This window comes from Brienomyrus brachyistius, chromosome 19 (genome assembly GCF_023856365.1).
Source record: "Brienomyrus brachyistius isolate T26 chromosome 19, BBRACH_0.4, whole genome shotgun sequence".
Classification (NCBI taxonomy): Eukaryota; Metazoa; Chordata; class Actinopteri; order Osteoglossiformes; family Mormyridae; genus Brienomyrus; species Brienomyrus brachyistius.
The window spans coordinates 992,015-1,004,956 of NC_064551.1; the positions used below are offsets into that span (position 1 = coordinate 992,015).

The 12,942-nt window shown below is 47.9% G+C and overlaps 1 long non-coding RNA gene across 5 annotated transcripts; it reads left to right on the forward strand.

The window, feature by feature from the left end:
- Positions 1-2,349: 2,349 nt before the first annotated feature.
- LOC125714443 (uncharacterized) lies at positions 2,350-10,594 on the forward strand. 5 transcript variants are annotated; one of them, XR_007383701.1, is made up of 8 exons: positions 2,350-2,905; positions 2,987-4,172; positions 4,375-4,559; positions 5,630-5,722; positions 6,172-6,238; positions 6,515-6,658; positions 8,826-8,957; positions 9,909-10,594. It is a non-coding gene; the product is annotated as an uncharacterized LOC125714443 (long non-coding RNA). The 5 variants fall into 5 exon arrangements; XR_007383704.1 differs by having other exon boundaries at positions 2,352-3,196; positions 4,025-4,172; XR_007383705.1 differs by having other exon boundaries at positions 2,352-4,172; positions 10,228-10,594.
- The last annotated feature ends 2,348 nt before the right edge of the window (positions 10,595-12,942 follow it).

The following is a 12,942-nucleotide window of genomic DNA, read 5'->3' on the forward strand; positions in this document are numbered from 1 at the left end:
AATGGAGGAACGGGGGGCTGTGCAGTGTACAGCACAGCTAATGGAGGAACGGGGGGCTGTGCAGAGTACAGCACAGCTAATGGAGGAGCGGGGGGATGTGCAGAGTACAGCACAGCTAATGGAGGAGCGGGGGGATGTGCAGAGTACAGCACAGCTAATGGAGGAGCGGGGGGCTGTGCAGAGTACGACACAGCTAATGGAGGAGCGGGGGGCTGTGCAGAGTACGACACAGCTAATGGAGGAGCGCGGGGCTGCGCAGAGTACGACACATCTAATGGAGGAGCGGGGGGCTGTGCAGAGTACGACACAGCTAATGGAGGAGCGGGGGGCTGTGCAGAGTACGATACAGCTAATGGAGGAGCGGGGGGCTGTGCAGAGTACGACACAGCTAATGGAGGAGCGTGGGGCTGTGCAGAGTACAGCACAGCTAATGGAGGAGCGTGGGGCTGTGCAGAGTACAGCACAGCTAATGGAGGAGCGTGGGGCTGTGCAGAGTATAGCACAGCTAATGGAAGAGCGGGAGGCTGTGCAGAGTACGACAGCTAATGGAGGAGCGCGGGGCTGTGCAGAGTATGACACAGCTAAGTAGAGTGCAGAGTACGGCCAGTCTGTGACACTTCTGAAGGGGCTCCATGACGATATAAGTACATTTTCCCTCCTGGTGGTTTCCTGTTATCCTTCTTCCTTCCCCGCCTGACCAGAAATGTGGCCTTGGCAGGCAGAATTGGCAATAATGCTCAGTTCATTGGACTCTTTCTGCTCTTCAAGCACAGGACATGCATTTCTGTGGTCACTTTCAAATTCCCCTGTATTTCAGATGGTTTATTTTTCTTGGCTTGTTTTTATTGACTTTGGGATGTTCTTTCTCATATTTCCCCAGGGCATTGAGTGGCTACTGTGATTGTTCACTTTTTTTAACTCCCCTGCCTCCCTTGCTTTTGTTGTACCCATAATGCACTCTTCCCTTACTCAGAGCACATCATACTCTTCATGGTGAGCATTGCCCCTTTACTGTTGCTTAAGGTCCAGAGTTTGCCAGCAGTCGAGGACAGTCTCACCACAGACGTCGTACCAGAATCAGTTACCTGAATGATGAGTTATTTAGTGAGATTAACAGGCAGGGGGATAATCATGCTGTCTTAGCTCTTCTGCCCAATTTGATCCCAATGCGATATCAATGCGATATCAATGCGACATGAAACACTGCATAGCAGCTTTCCATATTTGGAGAAATGCCTAAAAAGCTCAAAATGGTACACAAATTTACAAATGCAAAGTCACTGCGAACAAATTCTGAAAACCACTAAAGAAAAGGCCAAAGGCTCGTATTCCACAATCTTTTGAGGGCCATAAGGGTGTAGATTCTTAAAAAACAAAACCTCTTTCAAAGCACAAAAAAATGACTCCTGACTGAGAGTGGCTGAAATAAAGACAAAAATAAATAAATAACCCACATGCCATATGTGAGAATGGATGTTAATTTACATGTATGTGCCAAAACATAAATTAGAATCTTTTTATTTGAGGAACATATGGGTATTGTTTAAGGCTGGGAATCAATTCACAATTGCCAGATTGGATTCAATTTCGCCTATTTAATCTATGTTTGAGGCACATTCACTAACGAGCAATCAAACCAGATCTGTTTTAAAAACACTGACAATTGACACAGCACTGTAGCATTAAAATTGCAAAGCAGGGCAGGGACGGATTATGGGTATTATGGGTTGTGTGGGCCCCTGGGCAAAACGTTCGCGAGGGCCCCACCACCACCACCACCACAACCACCACAATTCAAGGGCCCTTGGCAGCCAAATGCCCTCCCTATAGGGTCAGGGGCCCTTGTAGGCAGAGGATCAAAGAATGTAGGCCCTCTAAAATAGACAAACGAAAATACATTGTTGATAAGCGTTGCGAATTGTTTTGGGCTAGGGGCCCTACGGGCCCCCTGCACCCCAAGGGCCCCTGGGCAGCGGCCCCGCTGGCCCGGTCCGTAATCTGTCCCTGAAGCAGGGTAATCGTTTAAGTTACCGTTACCATTTCATGATGAAAATAAGATAACAAAAAAAACAATATATATCGATAAACATGCACAAATACACTGAAAAACGTAGTCAGCACTTTTCCCTCTGCAGTTCTTGTACTTAGCCAGAAACAAATAGAATATTTTCCTACAGGGATCAATAAAAAAGTATAAGGTATCATACCTGCAGACTTTTAGCCACTTTCATTTGCTTCACTGTTACCCATGACGTTTGAAAACACACATTATTAACAATACTAACTGATAGCTGGTAATATCCAATAATAATCATTTGCTCTTTACATTGTTTCCTTTTAATTCATTGTTCAATGCAGTGAACATTGTGGGCAATGTTTTGTCAATATCATTTCAAATAGCAAGGAGGCGTGCCATGCTCTGGAGGTCCTGCTGACTGAGGAACACCGCGAGCTGCAGGTGGAGAGGGCTTACTGGGAGTGACTGCGTGAGGCCACCCAACCCAGGGAGCAGGAGGTTCCTTCTAAGCCACGGAAGGGGAAGAGTACCACACTGGGCAGTACCTCACTGTGCAGGACCCCACCTAGTGGTTTCCCAGGGAATTACGGCTCATTCTGCAGCTGGGGTTTCCCCTAATGTCACAGGGCAGCAAGGGAATCCCCCAGTACACCAGACAACTAATACTGCGTCCGTGACCCCACAGCCCATCACTTGACTCCTATTTTTTAGCTGTCACAAATACTGTGCCACAGATAATGTTTCCAAATACATCTACACATATTCCATAGTCACTTATTAGTGCAGTCACACTGAACCTGGAGTCTGTCCCAGGAAGCAAAGGGTGAGAGGCAGGGGACACCTTGGATGGGATGCCGGTCCATGACATGGCATTCACTCATATTACAGGTAATCAGGAGACATCAACAACCCTCAGATCTGAGCCTCTCTGTCTACAGTGGTGATGTCCCAATTATGTCTGGGCTCCAGGAGTGCCTGGCGTATGCATCAATAACTGATTCAGGAAGAGTGGAGCATCCTCTCATGCTGACTAAGCCACGGCTCATGATGCTGGTGATGGACGGCGGTGTTGACCGGTGCTCCAGCAAGACTAACGGACAGCATCCTCGCTTTCCTGTTTCCAATAGCAACTGACAGAGCACTGGGGAAGGGAGCGGCCAACACCCAGTGTGGATGTGGGTAAGCAAGGCTATGTGCAGGTAGGCAGGCCTATGTTGGGTTAGCAGGCCTATGTGCGGGTTAGCAGGCCTATGTGCGGGTTAGCAGGCCTATGTTGGGTAAGTAGGCCTATGTTGGGTAAGTAGGCCTATGTGCGGGTAGGCAGGCCTATGTGCGGGTAGGCAGGCCTATGTGCGGGTTAGCAGGACTATGTGCGGGTGAGCTTGTTGCATGGAGTGATGGTTCTTAATTCGTATGAAAGGTCATTGTAAACCTGATATGTACATTTTCTTATTTTCTGCTCATTTCAGACTAGGGAAGCTAAAATTTTCACATACATGTCTGTCAGTGATGATTTAATGCTTTAATTCTGTGATGCGCTCATATAAGCCAATGTTATTAAACAGTATTGCTCATTTGAAATGAGTTTACTATCTGTGTAAGGTGAGCACAAGGTTTGCCAGTCACGTTTTTCATTACGTTTCAAAAATAATTCTGTGTTTTTCTCATATTCACCTTTCTGGTTCGGTTATTGCTCGGCTGCTCAGCCGCCAGCATGGCTGCACTCGATAATCATTTTGTCATGATGTCATTAAGTCTCCAGTCACCTGCTTCCCAGGCGAGGTCAGAGTGTCCATGGGTGTGGGCATATTAGCACGACCTCATGCCTAACCCCCTTCCCCGAAGCTTACTGTCTTCTGAAACTCATTACCCAATTATTAACATGGCCGATCATCTGCTTCCAGTTCGGTCCAGCATGATTTTTGCATTTACATTTACGCTGCTAAGCCAACATTGTGACTGAGGCACATCCATGTCCTTTCACACATTCAAATTCTCCGTGAGCAGGATTTAACTGTGAGCCCTACATACAGCCTCTCTGTAGCACCTCCTGACACCTGAGGGTTAGGCTTGGATCCAGCCTGAGATTTGTCTGCCAAGGACGGCCTACCTCCCCATCTGTAACGGCCTATCAGCGTGATCAGTGTATATAAAGGTTTGCGTTCTTTCCGCCTGGTATCGTATCTAATCCTCCCTTTCCTACAGTCTTTCTTAATTTCTGTAATTCTTCATCTTACTTGTTCGTCACTCCTGTTTTTCCAGTACAGCTCTTGCCTTACAGGCTTGTGTGTCCTTTTATCTATTTGTTTTAATAAAATTACTTGCTTACCTTTTCTGCCGGTGTATCCTGGAAAAAGGCAGAGCGGATAGCCCATGGCAGAGACAGTGAAGCCCATGGCAGAGACAGTGAAGCCCATGGCAGAGACAGTGAAGCCCATGGCAGAGACAGTGAAGCCCATGGCAGAGACAGTGAAGCCCATGGCAGAGACAGTGAAGCCCATGGCAGAGACAGTGAAGGCCCTATGCTCAGACCGGAGAGGAGGTGAATAACTAACTAACTTGTGTCCCCTCTGCAATCCCTCTCAGACATTTAGACACCGCATATGTTCCATTTTAAGTACCAGGAGGATTCTTTCCTGAGTGCTGTGCGCTCTGTATATGATGAATGCAGATTGTGCTGTCATCGCATTCAGCAATTCTAGGCTCCTCAAACATTTTTATGCCGTATTTCACAGATTAATATTTCTGATTTGAATTTGGGATTAATGGCCGACGCAAACCGTCACCTTGAAGGGAAGGATGGTCCTGCTCACACTGGGCAGATGTCAGCTGTCTCTCCGATGGCTGTCCTCTCTTTGACTGGATCTGCGGCGTCTGCCAGGGTGGCTCTGAACAGCGAAATGCTAAACCTCTGGCCTCCAGAGTTTGCCAACGTTCTGGCATAGCTGACACGGGCGGGTCCGGATCTCTTCTGTCCTTGAGAACCATATCTGTCTTAGATCGAAACAGACAGGCCTAAAGTAGAATGGGAAGGGCAGGGCTGCTGTGATGCCTGCTTGGGTTTAAAATAAAGCAAAGAGCTGAGGCAAACAGCCCTGCTCCCCGTCCTGCTTTCCCGACACAGACTTCCTCCCGGAACGCTTGCGGTGGATGCCGAGCTCAGTAACACGTCTGTTTTATTGAATCGTCCTCATCTAGGCGGCAGCAGAACAGCTTGTCTGAGTTAAAATCATCTCCAGGCATCTGCTCTGCATTAAGTAAATCCATCTCACATGTTGTTCTATCAGCCGGCTGCAGCTTTATATCATAGCTTCCATTCGTGATTAGATGATGACACAGTCGCTGATGGGCAGGTTGGTATCTCAGGAAGGCGATCTGCTGAGGTACGCTTCCCGGTCACCGTGCACCTCGGTCACGTGGCAGCACTCAGCGGCTCGGCGGCAGGGTGCAGGCACTGAGCAGGTTTTAATCGTGTTTTGAAATGCCGGACCTCGTTTTGCCCATCAAGTTTAAAGTTCTAGCTGAATATTGTGTGGATATTAGAGTAAACGATGTGGATTTTAGAGTGCTAGTAGAGGTATACCGTGTCTAACTGAAGATATTCCCATGCAGGAGATTCATTTAAGGAAAGTACTTCCTTAGCTGCTGCAGGAGTATTAAATCCTGAAATTAACTGAACTGAACTATTTATCAGCCAACCTACAGGTAAATGTAAAGAATCTACTCATTTGTTTTTAAATAACCCTGACCTGTAGGTTCCTCTATAGTGATTTGGGAAATTCAGCCTGCAGTGGATGTGAAAGTACACAAAGATTTAACCCACTCTCCTGTGGTTAGTATGCGATTGACAGTACACAGTGACACCCTCACCAAAGCCTGGTTTCCCCAAGCATTACAGCACTTTGTAATACTAATACCTCTCAGGCTCACATCATGTACGTTTATTTATGCAGTGGACGCTTGTCCAGAGTGAAGCACAAGCCATGCAGACAGCACATTACAAACATGTAGAAACACTGAACCAGGAGTCTAATGAACTGACCCACAGTCAGGCGTGGGATCCATCGTGTCACTGGCCTAAATCTTGTAGGTTAACTGTGAAACCGTGATTATCTCAGTCTCACGTTCGTTATTCGATGGGTGCTGTCCATCAGGGCATCTCGCTGTTACGGAAACCGCCGAACAAGATGGCGTCGCGTCGGCCTGGACGTGTCACTGCGGGTGAGTGAGTATTTTTGGAGCTCAGCGTTTCAGCATTGCGCCTGAAATGACAAGTTAATGTTTTTGTGCCTGTGAATTCAGCACACAGACAAATGAAAATCTCAAATGACGACATTAGGCTTGTGGAATATCAGTTTGCTTTCGGTACAAAGCTGAGTCAGATATCTAATTTCAGTTCTCTGTGTGGGAGAATTTATGAATTCATAAGCATTTTAGGAGTTATACGGCTGCAGTTAACATTAATCTATTCTTATTAAACACGCTGTTTCGTTGCAGATTTAGACGGCTAAATGAGAATAAGTGCTGCAGTGTTTCACCTTGGAGCCGCACGATCAGGAGCCGCTCGGCGCTGAGAGGCCGAGATTCGGGGCTGAGATTAATGACACGGCACATGCCACCCAGGGCCAGAAAGTCTAACAGGTGGGGGTCACGGTCTTCACTGAGGAGATGGGGGCAGGTGCCGTCCTCACAGTCATACATGTAGACAGCCAGACCCCACCCCATTTGGAACCCTCGTACACCCCTTCAAGCCCGTGTCCACAGCGATCCTTGCTTTTAGGGAAAAATGGCGGATTCATGGCAAAGCAATGGGAATGCCGCTCAGCGTCTCATTCGAACAGGCAGCCTCGAACCATTTGAAGGTACATAATGTATGTAATTATTTATGGTCACTGAGTAAAACCCATTACTGAAAGCACATAAATGACTGAGATCCAGTTCAGCATGGATATTTTTGGGCCATCTTGAGGCGATAAGGTTTAGAGCAGAAGTGGCAGAGCTGTTCTGTGTTGTTCACGCTCGGGGGGGGGGGGCATACAGGCCCAGACGTGTTGGGCAGTTGGTTAGGTTAGCAGAGTGGGGGTGGGGGGGGGGGGGACTGGTAGCTTCTTGTTTGCTTGTCTTGCTCCTGATGCTGTGTAGAGGAGGTTGGGAACGCTGGCTGAGATGTTTGCTGGGCTGCCATTACTAACACTGAGAGCTCGTGGTCAGTGTTGACAGAGGTGGACAGTTCAGGTCCAGAGAGTAAAAGTCCAGACCATGATTTTGTTTCAACCGAGCAGCTGAATTCTCTGTGACTCTGACTTTTTATACTCAAATGGCTTGTTTGAAACATAATCTTGGTCTGGACTTTTACTTTCTGGACCCACCTATGAATGCTGACCAGTTAGGAGGTGGAGCCTTGGCTGCCGGACTCTCTTCTCTCCAGCAGGTAGTGCGTCTACCAGACTGGTGACAGGATGTGACCCTTGACCCTGTGAGACCAAAGGGGAATAGATTTCCCATATCTCAGTTTCCCAGAGTTCCCCCAAAAAGACGACCGTTGACTCCATTCCAGAATATTAAGACTAGAGGTCGGGGGCCTCAAGTCACATAAATATTTACAAGCAGGTCTTTTCCCCGAAAGCCGCAAGGCGCCTTGGCTTCACCCTCACGCTACCAAGACGTTTCTGATGAATGATCATGGGCCACACAGCAGTGACCATAGAGAAGTCTGTCTTCCAGAGGCTCCTATATGTACTTCATATGGCTTCATGACGTTTCCTTATGTCAGTAGCGTGACTCAATCGTTTCTGCTGGTTCTTCACACTTCACACCCCTAGGCAGCTGCCGGAGGTAATATTTGCATATCCAAAGAGATGGCAGAGAGAGTGAGAGGAGTGATAATGGTGATGTTAGAGGGTGAGAGGAGTGATAATGGTAATGTTAGAGAGTGACGGGTTTGATAATGGTGATTTTAGAGGGTGAGAGGAGTGATAATGGTGATGTTAGAGGGTGAGAGGAGTGATAATGGTGATGTTAGAGGGTGAGAGGAGTGATAATGGTGATGTTAGAGAGTGACGGGTTTGATAATGGTGATGTTAGAGGGTGAGAGGAGTGATAATGGTGATGTTAGAGGGTGAGAGGAGTGATAATGGTGATGTTAGAGGGTGAAAGGAGTGATAATGGTGGTTAGAGGGTGAGAGGAGTGATAATGGTGGTTAGAGGGTGAGAGGAGTGATAATGGTGATGTTAGTGTATGTCACAGTGCTGAATTCTTCAGAGTGTAATATTTCATACTGTTAGAAGCCCATTTTCAGTGATCACTGATAACTAAATTCTCAGTGATAATATTTTGAAGACCAGAATCCTCAGATGATGAATTGGCCATTTTAGTCTTGGAGGTTTTTGCCGCTGCCACTCAAGCCGCCATAATGCCGCTTTGCTATTTGCTTTAAGGACCTCAGAAGAAAAATACAACCATGTTTAATAATAAATTAAATGAAGAATAAATTACAAGGTGTAATATTATAAATATGAAACAGCAGTGCATTTGTAGACTATGTTGCACAGGTACAGTCTACAGACAGTGTTGTTAAAGCGTCCTGGTGTCTCTGTTGCCCTCAGGGTGTGATTGTCTGCATGTAGCTGGTGATGAACTGCGTCTCACCAGAGCGTGAGAGGCAGAGCTGCCCTGTCCTGCTTCAGACCCCTCATTGCCCTGCACGGCAGACACGTTCATGGAGCAGTCCTAAATACTGAAGAACAGCACCATCTGCTGGTGTCACAGAGCTATGATATCACACGTTTGGCTCTTCCTCTGTTTCAGGGACCTGCTGTTGAGTGCGTTACAGGAATGCTTATAAAGTACAGCCTTTGTACCAGACTGTTGCGTTTGCATGGCTTGGGTACCATGTCTGAGCTGTAGGCACCGAAGGCCAGAAATTCTCAGACTTCACAGGTAGGTCAGCATTACTTTCATTTCCCTTTAAGTCCCAGTGTGGCCTTTGACCTGCATGTGGCATAATCTCTTCAGCTGCCGGAATTAACCCCCCCCTCCCCACTGGCAGAATCTTCGGGCATCGCTTTATTTTAAGAGGTGTTGATGGCGTGTCTGCTTTGTTTGCCTGCTCCCCCCTCACTGGGGTTCCTGCACCGACCTTGTAGCTGCCTGTGCATGACCCCTGGGTGCCCCCCCAGGCCGCAGTGCCTCTCCCAGGCTCCCCAGTGGCTGTGCAGTTTGCCATCTCCACAGTCGAGACATGACAGCCCCCCGGCAGCCTTTAGTGGCACGTCGGGGGGGGGGGGTGTGTCCGTGACGATGTGAGACAGGAGTGACTGTCATGTTCAAGGATTCCAAAGCTTTACTGTCCAATGAAACACTTGCTTGGAGACCCTCCCTGCAGACTTAAACATATAATGATAGATAACAATAAACAGCAAATATCAAATAACAGGATAGTGAGAACAAAAAACATAAATACAATATGTACAATACAATGTAATATACAGTCTATCGACAACATAGAATATACAGACAGTATAGAATATACAGACAGTATAGAATATACAGACAGTACAGAATATACAGACAGTATAGCGTATCAAGGGGCAAATACAATAAGATACTGGACAAGCAGCTGAGCTTATCGTTCTGGCTGCTTGGGCTCCTTTGCAGATGGACCTTTCATGAATGTGATACACACTGATGGGGTAGGAAGGTCAGTCCTGCTCAGATCCTCACTAATAATCACTGCGGTTGCGTCCTGCCCAGAAGCAGCTCAGTATTTCTCACGGTCGGTCACACGGCTGCTCGCCCTGTCACTGCTGAACTGAAACGGTGAGGTTTCTGTGTAGCGAAACACCAGCATCATTCCCTCCACTAAGCTGCGCATTGGGTTCTTTCTTTCAGAGGCAACACCTTCATTTCGTTCCTGCCAAGACCCTGAGTGTTTCCCCTCTGCGATCTGCAGCTCCGAGTTGCTCCGTTACTCGAGTGACCCACACAAAGCCCTGCTTTGATGCTTCATCCAGCCATTTTAGCATAAACAGCCAAAGTTCAGCCGCCTCCCCAAGCTGGTCCCATCCATGCTTTCCTTCCTTCACAGTGAAGTGTGGAAAATGGCGGCTGTCGTTGCGGTTAGGCCCTGAGCCCAAGCGTTCCTGCCCACATTCCCAGGAGTCTTGCGCTTTCTCCCTATATTCCCAATTCCTATTGTTTGTTTTTGCAGGATGTCGCAGCTTTGTGGTACACCAGAGAGAACTTCCACACATGGCGGGGCTGACAAAATGAATGGGGGGGGCAGGCCTCTCTGGTGCCCCCCATGGAGCTGATGTTGTGTTACACTGAGATAAAAAACGCCCTTGAAAGTGAGCTACTGATATAGGGATCAGCACACATTAGGACATGAGTGCCTTCCTGTCTGGCTGATATCGACGCCCCCTGGCTTACAGCAGGGATACTGCAAGGGTTTAGCAGGGGTAATGCTGCACTGGGTGCTCAAGCACGGGGGGGGGGGTCCCGGTGGAGGAGAGACTGACCCCCCTCTGTGACGCCACCGCACATCTGGAGCCAATAACCGTGGAGGAAAGTGCCCCAGATGTCACACAGAGGTCCCCCTCTCCTCACTCGCTCCCCCCTCCTTTCCCCTGCTACGTCCAGCTGACAAAAAGCTCTCTGGGGGTTTTATTGTCCTCAAAGCCCTGATGGAGCAGCTCTGGAGAACTGCTGCACAGTTTAGCTGCTCTGAAATACGAAGCAGGAATGGCCAGGACTAATCCCTGACTCCGCCCCCTTTGTCTGTAACCCTGCCCACAAATCCCAGGGGACCCCATGAAAGTGTCCCCCCCTCCCCCAGGGCCAATTAAAGTATCACCTTCCACCTGTGGCCCACGCAAGGCGGCAAAATGCAGACATGTGAGACGAGGGGCTGGACGGCGTGCGTGTCAGGGAGACGCCCCACATGGCCCCACTCTCCTGGAAGGACGAGGGTGGAAGCCAGGGGAGCAGTAACCCGGGGAGGGGGGTGTTCAAGGGCCTGACTCGGTGTTTGGGTGTCGACTCATTAATACACGTTCACATTCCCAGTCTGTGCATATCTGAGGAAGGTTTAACAAATGCAGCGGCCCCTGGAGACCTGGCACCTTCCGATATGGAAGGGACTCCCACGGGGTTACCTTCTCCTCTACACCCCCCCTCCTGGTGCAGAATCCCAGGGCAGAGACCCTCACGCTTTTCACTCCGCATTCTCATGATCCACAGCATCTGGAATCCCACCTAAATAAATGCTGACTGGAAATGGAGGGTCACTCCTTGTCTTTCTCCGCCGAAATCCAGCTCCAGATGTTTTAAGTGGGGGTGGGGGTGACCCCCCCCCACAGAGGAACCTTTCATGTGAAGAGCATCCAAGCTGTGTTTCTTGATATCTTTACGTTTTAATGCCTTTTGTCTAATATTAGAACTTAACATTTAACATAAATTATATAGGACACATGACACACACACACTTATGCACAAACAATCACACACAGACACACACATATCTATGGGTTTCATATTTTCAGTGTTGGCAACAGCTGGTTAGTTTGTAACAGTGTTACTCAGTGCCTGGGAATTGCAACAGCTGCAGAGTAAAGAGAGGAGAAGTGTGTGTGTGTGTCTCTGTGTCTCTGTGTGTGTTTGTGTCTGTGTGTGTTTGTCTGTGTTTGTGTGTGCACATGTGTGTACGTCTGTGTGTGTGTGTCTGTACGTGTGTCTGTGTGTGTTTGTGTGTGCACATGTGTGTACGTCTGTGTGTCTGTCTGCCCAGATGGTACATGTGAAAACAGAGAAGTTACATTATTAAATTACTGAGACAAAGCCACCCTCTGCTTCCCTAACCTAGAAGGTATGAAGCAGACCAGAAACGTCCTGTCTACAAACCCCTGTCCAAAAATGTTGGGACACTGTGTAAGATGTAAATAAGAACAGGATGCAATGATTTACCAATCATATATTTAACTGAAAATAGAAGACAACATATCAGATATTGAGACTGGGAAATTTAGTTGTTTTATGAGATACATGCTCAATTTGGATCTGGTGCCAGCAGTCGAAGAGCATGTCTTCTATGTCATTAGATGTCTCTAAATTGCCTTAATGTGTCACTTTGTGCTTGGTGTCCGCGATGTTACAGCATCCAGCCCTGGGTGCCTCCCCCCCGAAAAGGCTCCAGGTTCACCGTTCCCTTCTTTACTAGAAGATGAGGGAAGCCGCCTAGTAGACTGGGTACATTTTCCACATTCATGCAACACATGTGACACACTGGTGCAGTGAGGCATAAAGAAACAAAACACTGGACGTGCAGCGCACTGCCGCATCTTTTCTGTTGGAACCTCCCTGCGTATCCAGCGTGCGCTGGTATTTTGTGCAAATACGTAGGCAGCATCCTATCTCTGTGGCCCGTAGCGATTACTTCACTACTGTGAGAACTGGGTACGTGCCCCGCGATCAGGTAAAGTTAGCGTACAGTGTACATTTTCATAAGCAGGAAACCAAATTCACGAGTGAAAAGGGGAACCGATTATTCTATTATCACCAGCAGGGGGAGCTGTTTCCTCGCTCTCCACATACCCGTGAATCCAGATAGAAGTACATGTCCATCATATCTTATACCTATTCCCTTCGCACGGTCCGGAAATAAGTCAAATAATTCACCGAAGTCCTTGCAGTCTGTGTGTATAAGAGAACGAGAGAGAAAGAGAAATACACACAAAGACAGACATAAGCAGATATGGCAGCTTTTGATCGTATTCCCGTATTACACGGCAAGGCCCCTGGGGAGATCAGGCGGAAGGTTTCGCGTTCGTTCCAAAATTCCCCCAAACGCACAAAAGAATAGAATATTTCAGCCAAATGTTTCTCAGCGTCCAACACCTGAACACATTGAACACAGAACCTGCATTGG